This window comes from Neofelis nebulosa, chromosome 9 (genome assembly GCF_028018385.1).
Source record: "Neofelis nebulosa isolate mNeoNeb1 chromosome 9, mNeoNeb1.pri, whole genome shotgun sequence".
NCBI lineage: Eukaryota > Metazoa > Chordata > Mammalia > Carnivora > Felidae > Neofelis > Neofelis nebulosa.
In genome coordinates this window covers 33,040,845-33,059,594 of record NC_080790.1, presented here as the reverse complement: position 1 = coordinate 33,059,594, position 18,750 = coordinate 33,040,845, and positions in this window count along the sequence as shown.

Here is an 18,750-nt window from a genome sequence, read left to right as displayed (position 1 = left end):
AATATTATCTTTGAGTTTTAGCCTAAAACTCTTAAGAACAACAAGACTTTTGCTGCCATCAGTAATCCCTTAGGAAATTTGACACTTCGAACCTTCTTAGAGACAGATGATACTATGGTAAATGTATGCAAGTGGCTTAAAATATTCTTGAAGTTCTCAGGTTGTCTTCACAGATCCTGCATACATTTACATTTTAAAAAATGAGTATCTTTCTCATCAAAATAGATTGGGAATTTTCCCAACAACTGGTTTCATTTTGTTGAGAAAAGAGTCTAGCACCCAAAGAAGCTAGGGTTGTATCAACGACTCTGTTTCTATGCCCCTTTTCATACTTCTGACTCAATCTCTGTGGCACATCTTTCAGCAACAACTGTAGATGATGAGAGAAGGCCAAAAGAAAGGGTTGCACTCACTTTCAAAATGGACTAAATCTGCTTATCACCTTGAAAAAATTAAAATTTTCAAACTTTAAACACCCATAGAGATGCTTTTAAATGCCCATTCTGAAGGCAAGATCTCTATGGCAAAGCCTTAAAGAAAACATAATTATTGAGACATAGGTTTTAGGAACATCAGTATTCAACCCTTGCCATCTACTTACAGTCTCTAGAGGCAAACAAGCAGTTGGGGAAGGGGAGACAAATCACTATCAATGTCATAAGTCACATCACCATTCAAATACTAGGTGGAGTCGGGAACTATACAAGATACATGGGTCCAAACCTAGTCTCGAGCCCAACCCCACCCTTGCTCACCCCCATGATTCATATGGTCTACGAACATTAGAACAATGCCAGGGTATTATTTTCACTTAATATGAATATTACCTATTGCGATTCCTCTCTGCTCTGAGCCAGGCCGTTTTGACTCAGATCTTTAGAGTCGTACTTGTCGCCTGCCTGGAGAGTGAACCCGTCTTTTCAAACTGGTTTCCATGGACTCAATTTTTAAAAACACTACGAAAGCAGCAGAGCCAAGTGGATTGGACCTAGCAAGGAGTCTACCCTTAAAGGAGTCCAAGCTTGCGTTTTTTTTCTTCCTGGCCAATACGCTAGCATCCCAACTCTGAAGTCATTCTGTTAGTAAAATGAAAATAATAATTGCTTTGTCACTGTTAGAAATCATGCCTCTTTAGAGCTTAGTGCTTCCATTAACCAAAACCAGATCCATGGGTGGTAGTATTAGGACTTTACCCAAAGACTGAGTTTTATGTTGTGAACAAACCTGAACTGGTTTGGGTCCCTTTAAAACAACAGACAAGATATTTAATAATATTTGAAAACAATGAAAAGGGTTCAGTACAGGCTTCTGGGTTAAAGAGGAGGGCAGAGCTTGTGACAGGCCCTCTTAATGTTTTGCTCTTCCCTGTAAATTTTTATCTGTCAGGGTTCCCAGTAGAGTATTTCCCCATACTCATTCTGTGGGAGGACACTGACATAATTCCAGAGTCTGCCTTTTATTTCCTAATTCTCCCAAGAGAAACAGCCATTCCTTAGCTCATAATATAAAAGAAAAACAGAAAGAATAGCTGCCTCACTGGTTGATCCAGAAGGTTTTTACAAAAGCACAGACCATTCAGAGTATCTTTAACATGACTGTGACTGTAATCCAATAAAAAGATTTGATATTTCCAACTCCTAATCAAAAGTCAGAAATTGCTTTGACACTAGGATCTTAATGCCACTTTATCTTCCTTGCTGGTCCTCACAAATCAATAAAACTTGAGAGATGCAGAGAGTGGACAGTGATGATCAGTTAAAATTCAGATCTGGTTACTGAGGCTAGAAAAACATCAAATGGCACATTATCGGAGGAAAAAGAATCAGAAGCTAAACGAAAGAGAACAGGAAATTAGTCAATTTAGCAAGTATGTTTTCCAAAACCATTGATTCATTTTGTATGTAGTTAAAACTTAAAAATCTATACAGTCAGCGCTGTGGAACCATTTTTAAATCAAATGCCAGAGTCTATTATATTTTTCAATCCTATAATTCTATAAATCTCAAGCGTTTTGTGCAAAGTATTGTATTAGGCATTCTAAGAGGATATGAAGAATTCAAGACACAGTAATTTCGAGAAAATTAACACTAGCCCTGAATTCAGTCAGGAAGAGGCCACTTGTGGCACTCAAAGTCACCTTCCATTTTGGTCGAGGCATTTTATCAATTTGAGACTGCTTAATGCAGCCATCCTGAAACCTATCAAGAAGCGCTTCTTTAACAGAAATAGAAATACTAAGTCTGTTAACTTCATAGTCTTTCACCAATGAAACAAATGAATTTAGACTCCACTAACAGACCCTGAGTGTACAATGAGCCAAACTCTGTGTGAGGTTGATATACAGTCTTTAACATTTCAAGTTGGGGAAAACTGACTTCAAAGATCATTTGCCTCCCATTCCTGAATTTTTCTTTTTTTCTATTGAGTGTGGATACTAAATCATCACTGGATTTTCTTCACTCTGCCTGTTGCTCTTTTTGAGGTATCCGGCTATATACATTTCAGTGAGTTACAACTCCAGTTGTCACATTTTAACAGCCAACTAGGAGGGACCTCAGTCCCGATGTCTGAATACACAAGGTTCTCTTCATTTCAACATCAACTAGCCATCAGAGAGGAGACCCGAAGGCTTTCCTCTTTTGAAAATTAGTATTTGTTTCAGAGGGTTATGAATCTTTGGCTCTCTCTGAACTTGGATTTCCTCATCATTAAAGGAACGACTTTACCTCTAGCTTGCTTTCCCACAATACATCAAGCCCTATGTGATCTGGTAGTTCCCTGTTATCTACTGGGTATGGGTTGAAGGTGCTTTCCATTGTGAACAAGTTTCCTCCTAATTCTTGATTGCAAGTGTCAAGCCAATAAAACCACATTAAGTCTGACGGGAATTTAAAAGTTTCTTCTGAAATAATGCTTTGTGCACTGCTGGAAAAAAAAAAAAAAAATGTCCCTTCCCAAACAGGGAGTGAAAAGTTTCTCCCTTTGCGGTAGACCTACAATAGAAAATTTAACAAGATTGGAACGGATTCCACACCAGTGACCTTTGTAAGGCTGAATCCACTCTTTTTCTGAACGTAAAGTGTAAATTCGTACAGTTTCCCATAATAATCCCACTTACTTTTCATTCTTTGTACTTAATGACAATCTTTTAGGAGGAAGACTGAGAGCAGTCATTTTACACCAAAGGGAGTGAATACAAACATGATTCGTGTTGACTGGACAAAAAGATACTAAGACTGTAAAGGAAGATGAAAAAGGAATTTCATGTATGCTACAGATTCAACTGTCTTTTTAGAAGCCTCCCTTGTTGTGGAGAAAATGACTACTCAAAAAGCTTTCACAAAGACTTAAATCCCACCCCTAGCAATCATCTGGTTTGCCCACAGCCCACATGCTTCATTAGCAATCTGAAATTGCACACAGAGAAAACATAGCAAGAAGCAATAGACATTGCCATGGGGAAAAGAAAAAGCAACCGTGGTGAACTCTGCTTACATAAACAAAGGATGTTTTAGTGGAATAAATGTAAGCTTTCTCTTGAAGGAATCCCAGTTAGTATGTCATTAGAAATGGCAAAACCATTTCAACATCATAAGTCGTATATTCCAGCTTTATTAGCATTGAGGCACAGGGCCAAATTTGTCAGGGGAAAAGTAAACAAATGTTCGCAACACTGTAACAGATCAAGTGATCTTGTGAGCCTGTCGGGAGAAAAAAATTAAAATAGGTAACATTATTTTATAACTATATTAGTAGCTCTGACTTCCACTGAGGGATAAAATTTTATTTTTCCTTCTCATAACTAACTGTTATATAGAGCCGCTGTTCAGTTGCAGTAGGCATCGGATTCTTATATTTTGATAAGTCCCTCACATTGAATTTGACCCCCATTTCATATTTGATCAGGAGATCCTAAATTGAAAAGGTAGGATTTTGTCTTTTTTACACAAATCTGCACCAGAAGCATTTTCCAAAGATGACTGCCTTAAGCCATCTAGGTAGCTCTGTCCATCAGTGGTGGGTGCTTGGTGTAAGGCAGAAAGAGCCTGTGAGTAGATTGAGTCCCCCTTCTGCATAGACGGCTGCTCATTCAGACCCTCACGTCTCTTCCTCCTCAAGTCCTTGTACCAATCCAGCCTCCTGAACTGACCCAGCTCCACTTGTCAAACAAACTGCAAATCTCTAAGTGTGCTGACATCTTGTTCAATTTAATTCCCCATCAAATGAATTTCTCGGATTTTTCCCTTGATGATCTTGCCCTCTCTGTACTCATGCATATAGGCCCATAGATTTGATATACTTTAAAGAGGATTTTACTAGAACAAAAAACAATCAACCTTTGTGTTCAGTAAAAAACTATGTTAACCACCCTGAAATAATAGAGGGAATATCACCTGTGTGGTGACGAACTTAATGGTAGTGCTAAAACACTACCCTCAGAAGAGAAACTGTAGAGTCTTCTCCAAAAAGCCTTTTAGAGACTCAAACTTGATGATATGGAAAAACATTCCCTTCAGAGGTCATAGGTTAGAGTTTGGTTACATTTCACTTACAGGTTTGTTGTATAAGCAGATAAGGCACTTAAACTTCAGATCCTTTCTTTAATATTAAATCAGCATCTATCGAATCTGTCCCTTACCTACGTTACAAAAACATCGGGGCGGGGGGGTGGGGGTGGAATCCAATACCGACCTTCACGTTCCACATGGAAAAGCTTTGTCCTGGGAGCACAATTAAGGTGATTTGGAAAACCGTAGCATGTTCTAGAATAAGCTATACAGTGACACTTAACATTTGGTCCCCAACAAAACAGTATCAGCAACAATTTTCAAATTTGTTATTTATACAACTTCTCTGGTTCTACCAGAGACCCCAGCCCAGACCTATGAATCGAATTCTGGAAGTGGGCCCAGCAATGTGGGTTTTGACAAGGTCTTGAGGAGGATTCTGGTGCATGTTCAGGTTTGATAGGCCCACCGTCAAACTCTGCATCTTCACAAGAAAAAGCTTAAACGGTAGGTTTCATGTGGGCCCTGTACATTCTGATGTATGGATAGAAATGTTCACTGTTTGGAATTAAAATGTAATTTGAAGGAAAACTAATCCTTGCAAATATTCTTTCCTGGCATAACTGAACTTCAGGCAGGCTCTCCACAATCAGTGAGATTTCTAATCAGCTTTTCCCGTTCTTTCAAAAAACCAACAGTCACTCTGCTTTGCTTGACTGGCACAGGGCCTCTAGAATGACCTTGGACCCTTTTAATTGATTAGCTCTGGACCATTTGCCTTAATACTACATCATCGTGTATCAGTACTGAGTTATATTCAATGACAGTGTCTGTTGGTTTGAAAACTGAATATGAATTAAGTCAAAATAACTACTGGTTATGAGTGAGTTTGGGTTTTAGAAGATAGTTTCAAAATCTCAGTATGGCTCATAAAACCTCATAAAAAGCACAGATAACGTAGACATCATCCCACGTCCCTCCGGAGCACCCTTCCTGGCTCTCGTTCGAATTGGTGCAGAAATGGAGAGTCAGCAAGTGACTTTGCTTATAAAGAGATCTCAGAAAGTAGAACTTAAGATTGTTATTGTGTGTGCATGTTTCCTAAAAATCTAACCTGAAAAGATCATACTTAAAACATCCATATATATTTTGACCCCCTTCTTTTGGGGATCCAGAAAAATAATGCAAAGTGTACAAAAGGAGGCCTTAAAATGGAAGCTCAACCATGATATTCTGGAGAGAAATTCTATAACTGTCACTCATTCCAGGCCTCCCTTAAAGGAGTCAAGTTTGTCAGATATTTTGGAATGACTGCTTTTTTAGAAATTACTGAAAAAGAATAACTGATAGATAACGTGTTCTGCCTGCTTCTCTAAAATCTGTGCTCCTCTCCTGTTGCTGGTCAAAGTTTGAACATCTTAAGTGTCTGTTTTCTGTCTCCAAGAATATTTCCTCATTGGCTCTTTCCCAATCATCCTATGTCTCTTCCGCACCTGATCATCAGAAAGCTCCAGCTCAGCTCAAGCAGTACCTCCTTCCTCTGTCTCCACCATTGTGCACATATCCATTTGCATATCATTTTACTAAAAGTTAAAGCCTCACTAAGAGGATGCTCCCTAGAATAATCACCAATGTCCAGACACTTTGGTGATGGAAAGTACACCTTGGGGGAGCAGGGGTGGGTGCTGAATCATATTGCCTGGGATTCACGCAGGTCCAGAGCCTTGACCTTCCTGCAGAACTTGAGTCCACTGTGGTATTTTTACACTCTTAAATCCAAGGCAGAGTTACAGTGGTGGCTTTGCTGTAGCAAATATCCTCCTTGCTGACCTTAGTCCACAACTCATGGTTTATGTTATTGACTCAAGTCCAAAAACCTTTAAACAAACCTAGATTAAAAATTTCTTTCAGAAAGATTAGGAGAAAAAAGTTATATGCTCTAAAGACTCTTACTTATGTGGTACATCAAAAAGGCCTTGATATTAGAAGGTAACATAATTGTTTTAATCTTCAATAGCTTTGCCTTTCAGTGCCATTCATGGTGATTTTCATAGGTCAGTGGTGCAATTCAACACTATTCTAATAAGCCATAATAATTGTTGGCACAACTGTTATTACAATGGGGACTTCCCTGGGTTTCATCTATTAATTTTTTGTAGACAGTAGGAAGCTCACACTGAGAAGACATTTGTAGCTTCCTAGACAAGGGCAATGAAAGGAATTAGCATATTGTACATACTATATATATGCACTGCTCTGTGCCACTGAGAGTATTCTAAAGAGAGACAAATGAGAAGGGAGAATTTAAACAGGAACTAATTTAGAACTTCTCTCTTGCCTTCAGTGGTTATGGACAGCTTTTGTTCCCACTGAGTAAGCCTGGTAAAGACTTTCATAGTAAACTGAACTCATCCTGAGCCAGAATAGGCAATCCATACAAAAAAAAAAAAAAGTGGCAGGTCATTGGGCCAGAAACCACCTCTCCCTAAGAGGTGATCATGAATCCCCTGCACAGGGCAAAAAAGGGAATAACAGCTTGTTTACATCTCGTATACACAGTTTCAAGGACCCATTGCAAATAACCTTCAAAGAGAGGGAGAGAGTGGAAAGAAGAGAAGAAAAACAGAGAGGAAGAGATCTTGCCTTGAAAAATGAAGTAAGCAATCCTAATATTCCTCTAGTTGGTCCTGAAAAATGTTCACACGTCTAAAGTTATTTATAAAAAAAACTTCACCGCACTTTGAAATTCCTGAGTGGTGGTAGGTCAGTAATGGATTTGGATACTTGAGTTTTTCAGTTTTTATTCTTTAGGCCAATGAATGTAATCTCTAAACTTACCATTCTGAGTACACGCGCACACACAACCACACGCACACATATTAAGGTATGTGCACATTACTTATTTTGTAGGAAACAATGTATAAAAATAAAGAGTCCAGTGGATTCATTCAGTGTGTTTCAGCGATAAGATGTAGCGGGGAATATCCTCCTTGCTGACCATATTGTTAAAATTATAATCTTAAGCAACACTGTTAGAAATGCCTGTGTAAAATATCTTCTCTAGTATCAATGAATCAATACATTTTGAATTCAACTTTCAAAAATACGTGCTAAACTTAAACATTTTTGTATCTGTGGTGTTTTCCTATTAACTTATAGTAGTGAACAAGTCACCAGAAACCTGATATCATTAAAAAGGAAAATGGACTAAATGAAAAGTTAAAAATAGAGGTTATTTACAAAGTCTTTTGCCAAAAGCATTGTTTAATGAAAACGTAATTTCTTTCACTATGAATGTGATTATAAGAAATGCTTGCCCTATCATTCTCTCTCTTTTGAGAAATCAATGTTTTGTATTCCTAAGGGCCAAGAACAATATTCTTTAAATCAGTGTAATGCACAGACACCTTGGGAATGAAAGGCACAGTGACTTGGATCACCTGCATAATGCTGGATTAGAATTCCAACATTTGATGGTAAATATATGATTCTTTCCTAGAATTCTTAGACTGCACTAAGTCACTTCTGGGAATTTCAATCAATCCTTTTAAATGAAGGCATCGACATTAGTGACAGATCTTATCTAACATGGATGGCATTAAAATGTCCCCTTTCAAGTACCATGAGTGGATGGAAATTACCATCTAATCTTCCCACCTAATCATCTCACATAACTCAGAGGTCTAACAACGTTGCATAGAAGGTTAACAGACTATATGCACCAAGGATACTTCATTTGTGCAGTTAGTAAGAACTAGCCATTTACAAAATACATTCAAATGTTTTGTAAATAAATTTTTTGATTCCTATAGTTTTGTTCAAACTGCTTTTAAAATACTTAGATTTTATTTGAATTTTAAAAATAATCTGTTATAAGTTCGATGTTGCTTTATTGACTCTGTGATTCAATGTACACTCAGCCATATTCCTGTGGGGAAATATCAATTCTATTGACTTTCTTGGCATGAGCCAGAGATTCATAGTTTCTTTAAGGACTCTAAGTATGGGACAAAACCAAAATTAAATTCTAGTGAAGAAATTAGAAACCTATTGTATAAAATGTATTTTTAAATCTTAAGATATATGTGATTTATACTGCCTGTTAATCTAGTCTCTTTGTGAAATAACCACAGCATAATATTTGTTAAGACTCTGAAACACCAAATATTTGTGATGTTTGTATAGCACCGTTGTTATAATATGTGATTTCAAATGGGAAGCATCTTTGTTGTAATCATGTGAGCCCACATAATTCCTGCTGTTATGTACAACCAGCTCTCAGAATTCAGATTTCTTGCAGCTGCTATATCACCAATAAATGAGAATTAATTGTGGAAAAAAAAAAAAACTTCCTAAAGAATTGAGTTTATGCTCACTGTGCATTTTCCTAATGAATGAATTCAGAGTTTTATTTTTACCAGAAATGGTCTCTCTCAGTCAGTAAACACAACTGCTGATTTCAACCATACTATCATTTCAATGGTTTCTATATTCTTGATCTAACTACCCAAAACTGGAAGCTTCTTGCAAGGTGTACTCTCACAAATGTACAATAAATGACTTTTCCTGCATGCTGCCTGAGATATGTTGTAATTTGATATGTCTTATAAAAAATTATATATTTCATAACCCAAAATTGAACCGGCGAGATTTCTCATGTGTATAATCGGTGGTATGTTAACATAAAAATCAAAAGCACTGTCATACATATATGTTTTATGTGACATTTAATCTTGTTAAAACTGTAATCTCTGAAGTGTTCGTTGACTGAACTAGTCAATTCTGTACAAATCAGTCTTAGCTGTTTTCCTAGTTTTAACCATATTTCCTAATACTTAAATATAAATGTTTGTAAATTAGCCATTCATTTTTTTTAATCAACTTTTATGTATCTTCAATGTGACTCAGTTAACTAACTGGAACAAAGAAGAATCAGAGCCTTCCTTGTCATAGTCCAGCCCAGGCTCAGGAACATTTCATCTAGGCAAAAATCCATTCACTCATCCAGCAAATATTTATTGACCATCTACTATGAATTAGGCTCTATACCAAGTATCAGGAGAATTCTCAAGAACCAGAGAAATCACAAGCTTCTATCTCCCAGTGAGGAATTTCTGAACTCCCCCTACCATTCTTCTATAATTTCCACGGAATTGAGAAATTATTTTGTTTCTCTGACATAACAAAGATAGAAATTATCTAAAGATCTTGGATTAAAATACAGTCCATTCGGCCCAAAGAAAATGCAACTATCACTCACAGAAATAACGTCTTAAAGTTTTATCTAAAAGTTAAAAGAAAACCCAGTTTAAGAGATTTGACCCTAATTCTGAAGAAATGCTTAAAAGGTCTCCCCTTGAAATGTGTATATTGCGTTGGTTTTCAAACACTAAGATTCTTTGCTAACATTCCCTAAAATGATGTCTCTGCAGGAGATCAAGAAATTCTGTGAAAGAGGAGGAAAATGGCTGACGAAGGGATAAATATTTATCCACAGAATACGACTGATACTTATATACATCTAGGATACTTTCTCAATGACAGATTTCATTACATTACCTTATCTGTTTACCAGATATGCACCCATCCACGGACAGCAAAATTCACACCTGAAATGTGGCACATTCTCCTTTTTATTATTCAAGGAGATGCCTCTACTGTCTTTCAAGATAAATTGTTGCTATGACAGAGATAAGGGAGTCTCAGATCCATCCAAGTCAGAAGGCAGGAGATCAGCAATTTGGTCAAAGAATGAAGCCCAAAGTTCCAAGGCAAATGAGTACCTTGGAAGAAACATAAAACCTTGTGATTCCTGCCATTGTGGTGCTTACAGTAATGAGATTGACAGGTGTTCTATGCCTTGACCTTGTGTCACTAATTTTTTTTTTTTACAACATTTGAAGTTTCTCTGAACCTATTGAAACCGATTGTAACTTGCCATTCTCACACATATTAAGTCACTCAGTCACTGTAAATATGTGCTACTCACTGGAGGCAAGATTAGATCTATCATACAGCCACACATACACAAGATGAAACAGTGTCCACCAATGCTGCTTTGCAGAATCAGAAGCCTCTGGATTCAGATTCCAGCTTTGTCAATCTACCTGGGTAATCTAGTCTTGTGAAAATCCCTTCACCATTTAGAACCTCAATTTCCTGGAATATAAAATCAGACTAAGAACACCTGCTCTTGAGAACTGTCCTAAGAGTCGAATGAAATAATTAACATTTATTACATGTCTGGCAATAGTACCTGATACGCATAATCCACACAATAAACGTTAGCTGGTATTTATGGCCCATACAATATTTATGTCCCTTAAAGCAAGTGACCAAAGCTCTCTCCTTGACCACACTTGAGTCATGTTCCTCTGAGATCTCTTCTTGACTAAGCCCTGACCTTGGGCTCTGTCCCAGGCCCACTTAGTCCAGTCTTAGCAAAAATCCTGCTGTGTCATTTTAGTGAAAACCCTCCCAACCTTGGTATCTGATCAAATTCTTCATCCCTCATCCTTGACATGTTAATACTCTGACCTGCCTTCAGCAAGAATCCTGTGGAGTCAGTCTAGCAAAAATCTACCTAGCTTGGATGTATCCTCTTAGTAATATTCCATCCAATGGCCTCCTTCTCACTTGTTGCATATAAATCCCCACTGTCTTCATTCTATTCAGAGTTGAGCTCAGTCTCTCTCCCTTACTGCAAAACCCCATTGCAGCAGTCCTTCTTGACTTCTTGAATAAAACTTTCCTGTCTTTAACAGGTGTCTGAAAATAAATTTTTCTTTAACACCAGTATCACTTTCCACACTGATAAATGAGAAGACCAAATGTGCTTAATTCTAACTCTCTTCATTATAGTAGACTTAGCCAACATTTATTACTTACTATTAACCAGGCAACATACTAAACACTTAACCTGGATGATATCCTTGTTCCTCACCAAAATCTCTAAAAGGAGTATAATTTCTGCCCTCTGACACATGAAAACCTGAGGCTTAGAAAACTTACATATTTGCCCCCAAAATCACATTACTAAGTGGCAGAACCAGAATTTGAATTCAAGTCTGTCTGACTCCAAAGCTCAAGTTTATGATCATTATGTTATTAGGTCTCTATAAATCTTGAAAGTATCTATTTGATTTGAGCAAATTCCCTACATGGCATAAAACGATAGCAATATCTAGGGGCACCTAGGTGGCTTCGTTGGTTAAGCGTCTGACTTCGGCTCAGGTCATGATCTCATGGTCCGAGTTTGAGCCTCATATCAGGCTCTGTGCTGACAGCTCAGAGCCTGGAGCCTGCTTCTGTGTTCCCTCTCTCTCTCTCTGCTCTCTCCTGCTCATTCTCTCTCTCAAAAAAAAAAAAAAAAAACATGAAACTTTTTTTTAATTGATAGCAATTTCTACCAAAATATGCAACACATCACCATGAATAAGTCAAAAATCCCATAGAGATTTGATGTACAACTCCACATTAACAATCCTGCATCGTTATCATAGATCTTTTAATTTGTGACAAGAAATCCTATAGAATGTCATATCAGTAAAGAGACTAGCTAATAGCCCCCAGATGCAAGGAAAACTCACTAGGTTTTTCATGCCTCATCAAAGTCACTGTAGACACAGCTCATCCAACATCACCTTCAATATTTTAGACAATCCTGAGGAACGGACATATTTATTTCTGTTCTTTGGGCCTGCTTACCTGTAGATGTCTGATTTGGGACCAAAGAAAGTCTAATTTCGCTCACAATTTTGAGCAGGATTCTTTTGAGAAATCCAGAGCAACAAGGACACGCCTGTGTGGATAATCCATGAATGGGCACAATCACCAGACCAAAATGTGCATAAGTACACCAGGAGTTCTACCTTATCACAAGTGACCATTCTGTTCTCGGACTGTCCATAAAACCCGCCATGTTGCAACACCATTTTCATCATCTGTGAACAACTGTGTCTGTCCAATTGTTCCCAGTCTCCGTGTGTTCGGTTATGGAGTCACCCTGACAAGGAAGGACAATATAATCAGATCCAGAGACGTGCCAGTAAGCTCTTTTCTTTTCAACTTCAAAAATTGAACATATTTAAGCATAGACTTGCAACATCTTACAACTTTACGTGCTTATGTGTATGGAACCGTAAGTAGCTCTTCCAGGATCAGTGCTCAACCATTCAATGGCAGATAAAACCTCACCACGTTTCGAGGAATAATGGTAGCTACACTGCAAATATATAATTAGTAGAAGTTCACATTCAATCCTTGGGCAGGCACCTTAGCCAGATGCTTTGTACGTGCCCCTGCTTCCACATTTCAACTACTGGCTAAAAACAGAATGACATAAAATATTTTCAGAAATTCTGAGATGATAAATCTGTAATATATGAAGGTTATCCACAATGGTCCCATGCATATCCCATCTATGAAAGGAAATCATTTCATCTGAGTAATAACATTGGCCTACATTACCCAAGATTTGATTTTGCGAGGAAATTTGTATTTTCATATGGCAATGAAAAATTATTTAAAAGGCCAAATGCGAGAATGTATTCTAGGTTCTTTTCTTACCATATGTAACTAAAAACAAGCTAGAAGTGTCCCAAGAGTCCAGTAACACAAACTAGAAACTACAACACAAAGTAGGAACTCCACAAACTAGAAACTACAACAAACAGCTGCACCTGTTCTGACAGCTCTGATTTCACTTTGTGAGGAAAAATGTTAACCCTCGTCGGTTACCATGAGAACTAGAGGACAAACAACCCAGCAAGTTTCCTAGAGGGGAAAAAAGAACGTGGCCATCTGTTTTAAAATTCTAGCCAACAAATTCCAATTGTATGTAAGTCCCAGCCCTAAAGAAGCCAGAACCTAAAGATGCAAATAAAAAAAAAGAAAAATCTCGTCTTTTATTAATCAGAGAGCTCTCATGTTTGGGGACACTGCAGGAAAAAAAATAGGGCAAAAATTGCAGTTCCTGTTATTGATTACAGAAAAATCTGTATTTCTGTGACTGGAACCTCCATGATGCTTCATCCGGACTCCTAGTAAACCAGAGTTCCATAAATTCCAAAGGAAAGACTAACTCAAAATTCTTAACTAATCTCCTTCTGTTGACACATCAGAATGGAGCCTTCTCTCAAATGGCCTTCTCCAAAGGCGTTTCGATTCAATAACAAATGACCCAAGTACCCATGTCTTTCCAAAGATGATCAGAAGCGACGCTCAGATGTCAAAAAAAAGAAAACCTCCAATTGTCCAAAAAGCAATCAACACACACAATGTTCTTCCACAAGTAGAACAAAGAAATGTCAGAGTCTTTTAAGAATTAATGAAAGATGAAACAGGGGAAAAAAAAACAAACAAACAAATGTCAGACCCTTTAAGGTCAGTCAACCAGGGCACTTCATTTTTATTTGAGTCAGTGAAAGCCTGAGATGAAGGAACATGTTTGGTAGTCATGGGAGGCACTCATGCTTGACCTGCTGTGACCTTTGAAAAATTGCCAGGCGTCACTTCTCACTGTGTAGGATGAACACGTGAGTCTAAGCGTCACTGTATTGTGGTTGCCTAACTCCCAATATGCCTCCGGGCGGGGGGGGCACTCTAGAATAATGGCTGAGAGCATAAATGCTAAAGCCACAATACTTGGTTTCAAACCCTGGCTCTGCTAAGCTCTGTCATCACAGGCAAGCGACCTACTATGTGCCTCAGTTTCCTCATCACTAAAATGGGGAAGATATCGACACCTACTTCCTGGAGTAAAAATGAGTTAACATACGCAAAATAAAAGAGTGCCATGTAAATGTCACCTGCTATCCTCTCTGCCATGACAGAGAGAACTGTTATCGGTTCTGTTCGCTATCCATCCATAGTGGAGTATGAGTTGACTCCTAATGTTTGGGGAAAAAGAAGTGGAGGAGAACAGAAGCCACTGATACACAATGGAGAAAAGACAAATGGAAAAAGTACAAAAGTGAGAGAAAGTGCTAACATGACATGGGATCCTGAAGGGACTCATTGCATGTAAAAGAAAAGGGAAGTGAAGAAAGGAAACCTGATGGGTTAGAGTATTGATACAATTAGTGATGCCTGCTAAAGTACTCCACAACTTTTATTACTATGTAACAAGCAGCAATAACAATAGCTCATATTTAGAAAGTGTCAGCCACTGCTAGGCACGTAGCATGCATTATCTCATTCTACCTTCATACACATACCAAAAAACCCTCCATGAGTCCGGTATTATTCTTCCCGTATTTCAAATGGAAAACTTGAAACTAAAGAGGTTCCTAATGTGTGAAGTTCGTGTGATATACCGAGCCAGGATGAAGACCAGTCTGACTCCAGAGGCCATACCCCCAACCACTGTGCTGTACTCATACCCACACAGGCATCAGGACACAGATTCAGTCCTGGAGAAACCCAAATGTTCAACTAGATGGAAGCAACCGTAAAAAAAATCTGGCTCCTGAAATTTACTGTTCTCCTCCTTGTAGTTTTATTTTTGGTGTTATATTAATAGTTTTATATTATAGGAGTCCACCAGTAGCAATGAACTTGTACTCTTTGATGGTCTTAAGGACTCTGTGGATTCATTATAGTTATTGTATGTATGCAAAAAAAAAAAAAAAGTACGGTTTCAAAAAAAGTTTCAGAAAGCTGCTTTGAAACCGTATTTTTTTTGTAGACATACAATAACTATAATGAATATATAAATAATATATATATATATATTTGTAATGTGGTAGTAGGAGCCCTTCAGTTATAGAAATACAGATTTTCTGTAATCAATAACAGGTACCACATTGTGTGTGTGGGAACACACATAAAACACACATTACATATGTAATATACATATTATATACGTGTGTGTGTATATATATACATACACACACATATATTTAAGTCCCACATATCAAAATATTATAAGTCAACTCTAACTTTCCCATATGGGGAAAAATGTGAAAAAAATGTGAAAAAATGGGAAGTTTGGTTTATAACCACAGGCACTTATGCTTGATAAACTATTACATTCCAGAAGACTGAAATATATCGTTTTCTAAGCCAAAATACAGTTTTCTAAAACACATATAAATCTTTTTCATAAGAAACTAATTGCAGAAAATGATGTTGAAGTTAATATTGCATCATAGCATACTTGACCAAGTTCTTATGAATCTTTCATAGTTCCTTCAATATTTCCGTAGCACTAGGTCAGAAGGTGAAAGAACACGTTTATTGTGACCATGAAGTATGTTTTGGGGAAGAAATTTCACAAATATTTGAAGAGCCCCTAAGAAAGATGCAGGGTCACTAATCATCCAGGGAAACTTTATGTACTGTTGTCTTCATTCCACTGTAATGACACTATAACACTATATCCATATCAGGCACAAGAGAGCAAGTCATTGTTCAAAGTTGGGATTAATTTCCTTCAACCAGGAAGATGACAAATGATCACTTACATGCTGCATATGAGAATCTTAAGAATAACACGTGTTTAATCGGTGAAGTGATTTAAGGGTAATTACTTTGCATAAAAGACTGCTTATAAGAATTTAGGACTAAAGCTATGACCAGGATAGGGCATTTCCTTTTGATCTACTGATAATTAGAAACATCGAATAAACTATTGTCTTTATGTAACTGATTAAGTGGGATTAAAGAGGAGTTAGAATATTCTAGAGCCACTAGAAGATTTACTCCCCACCGCACCCACCTCATATGCCAGAGTACAGAAATCCTTCTCAACTATTTCTGGTGGTTCATTTTACTAAATTGTCTTACGTCACACTGAAGATGTTTAGGAAATTAAGCTAAAATCATATGCTTGACCTAGAGTTGGCACTTATGTATTAAATAGATGAATGAATGGAAGGATGGAAAGACGGGTGGGTGGATGAATGGGTAACCCAGGAATAGTCAGGGTCTAAAGACAAGACTGTGGTAAGTCAGGGTCCACAGTGGTAGGTCAGGTTATTGGGAAGATTTCAGTCCTAAGCAGTTAGAGCACTGGTTTTAAACTCTGGCCACACATTAATAGCACTAGGGGAGTATTTAATACACATACTTGGCTTAGAACCCACTACAGACCAATTAAATCAAAATCTTGACACATGATAGTAGATGGTACAACTGAAGTATTTTTCAAAAACTCTCCCAAGTAGAGTTAACAGGTTCTGCAAATAAAAATAGAAGATTCCCAGTTAAATTTAAATTTCAGATAAAGAACAAATTTTTAGTTTAAGTATGTCCCAAATATTATACAGAATATACGCTAAAAACTTTTTCTGAAATTCATATTTAACTAGAAGTCCTTACTATATCTGCAACCTTATCCCCCAAAGACATTCTAATGTACAGTATTTAGAACCACTGAATTTCATTAAGATAAGCGGGTAGAGCATGACATCAAGAAAAAATACAACAGCAGCAAAGTAGGATACCCAGCACCAAGGACTTGGCAAAAGACTGGGGATACAGGTCCAGAAGCAGTACTCTACCTTGGGAAGATTTATGGTGGTCAAATAAATCCGCAGTTTCAGAGAAATTAGGGCATCTAGTAAGCCACATAGGCAGAATTCAAATTCAAGTGAATAAGACCGGGACCTAACTGTTTACTATGACACACTACGGGTGTTTTGACGGACAGAACACTGTTGTGGAAACAGAATCGGAAGGTGAGAACAGAATTCACAAACAGGCAAAATCCTTCACTCTGGCACCAAATTACAGATCCGACAGACTTAGTGTTTTCTCTGCTAAGGAACAAATTCATTCCAGAGACTAGAATGTGTAATTCCAAGAAAGTCCTGAAGTGACCTTTGTACTGTGACTAGAGGCCTTTGGGGTTGAGGGCTGGACATTCTATTATGGCAGAATCAGTGAGTAAGCCAACATTCACTTCAAAAACTCTTAAAAATGCCTCTACTGACCAATATCATGTCAAAGCAACAGTCCAGATGAGAAGAGTAAGAAAAGCAAGATAAATGTCAGTCACTACCTACAGGAATTTCCTTTTGCAAACTGAAGATGGCAAAATGAAAAACTTTGACACTAATGGAACCATCAAAGAAAAAAGATTTAGGGAGTCTTGCTGTCCCTAGAAAACTCCAAAGACACTAAAAAAAAAAAAAAAAAAACACACACATTAGAATATATAACAGTAGACCATATCTTATTTGGAATGCCAGTTTAAAAATATAGGAATAATGCCAACAAATATAGATCTTACAATCTCCAATAACCTCTATATATAAATATGAAAAAATGAGAAGCTAATGGAAAAACGGACAAAAGAGTATGAACAAGCACTTGCAAAATAGGGTATCCAAGTTACCAAAACAAAACACAAAAAGGCACTTAACTACTTCGGCAACCAGAAAAATGCACATGAAAATCACACAGTGATACTACTACATAGCTACCAAAATAAAATTGAAAAGACAATGTTGGGGTGTCTGGATGGCTCAGTTGGTTAGGCGTCTCTTGATTTTGGCTCAAGACCATGATCTCACAGGTTCATGAGTTCAAGCACCACATTGCACTTCATGCTGACCGTGTAGAGCCTGCTTGGGATTCTCCCTCCCTCCCTGTCTGCCCCTCCCCTGTTTGTGCTCTCTAAACAAACAAACTTAAAAAAAAAAAAAAAAAAGACAAAGTCAAGTGTTGGTAAGAACATGAGTTAACTGAAATTCATACCCTGTCAGGAGTGTAAATTAGATGAATCATTTTGGAAAATCATTCAGCACCACCTAGTATATTTATAAATACACACATCCTATGGCCCAACAATTTTACACCCCAGTACTCAACAGAAATGTGTGCAATATTAACCAAAATAATAACCCAGACTGGGAAAAAAATGTGTGATAATAGAATGGTTTAACAGATTGTGGTATATTTATGTGATGGATACAACATAGAAATTAAAATGAATAAACTGAAACTATTTATTCAAAGATTTGATGAATCTCCCAAATTTAAGGTAGAAGAAGCCAGAAAAAAAATACACTCTGTATGATTTGTATAAGTCCAAGAACAAGTAAAACAGCTTTAATGCTACAAGTCAGGTCAGGAATTATCTTGGAGCAAGATGTGGCATGGTAATTGGGAGGAAATATAATACTTGGGATGCTGACAAAGTTCTATTTACTTACTTCTTTATTGTTCTATTTATATCTCTGCATGCTGTATTTTAACAAAAAGGTTTTAATGAATTATGATGAGATTTAAAAGAATA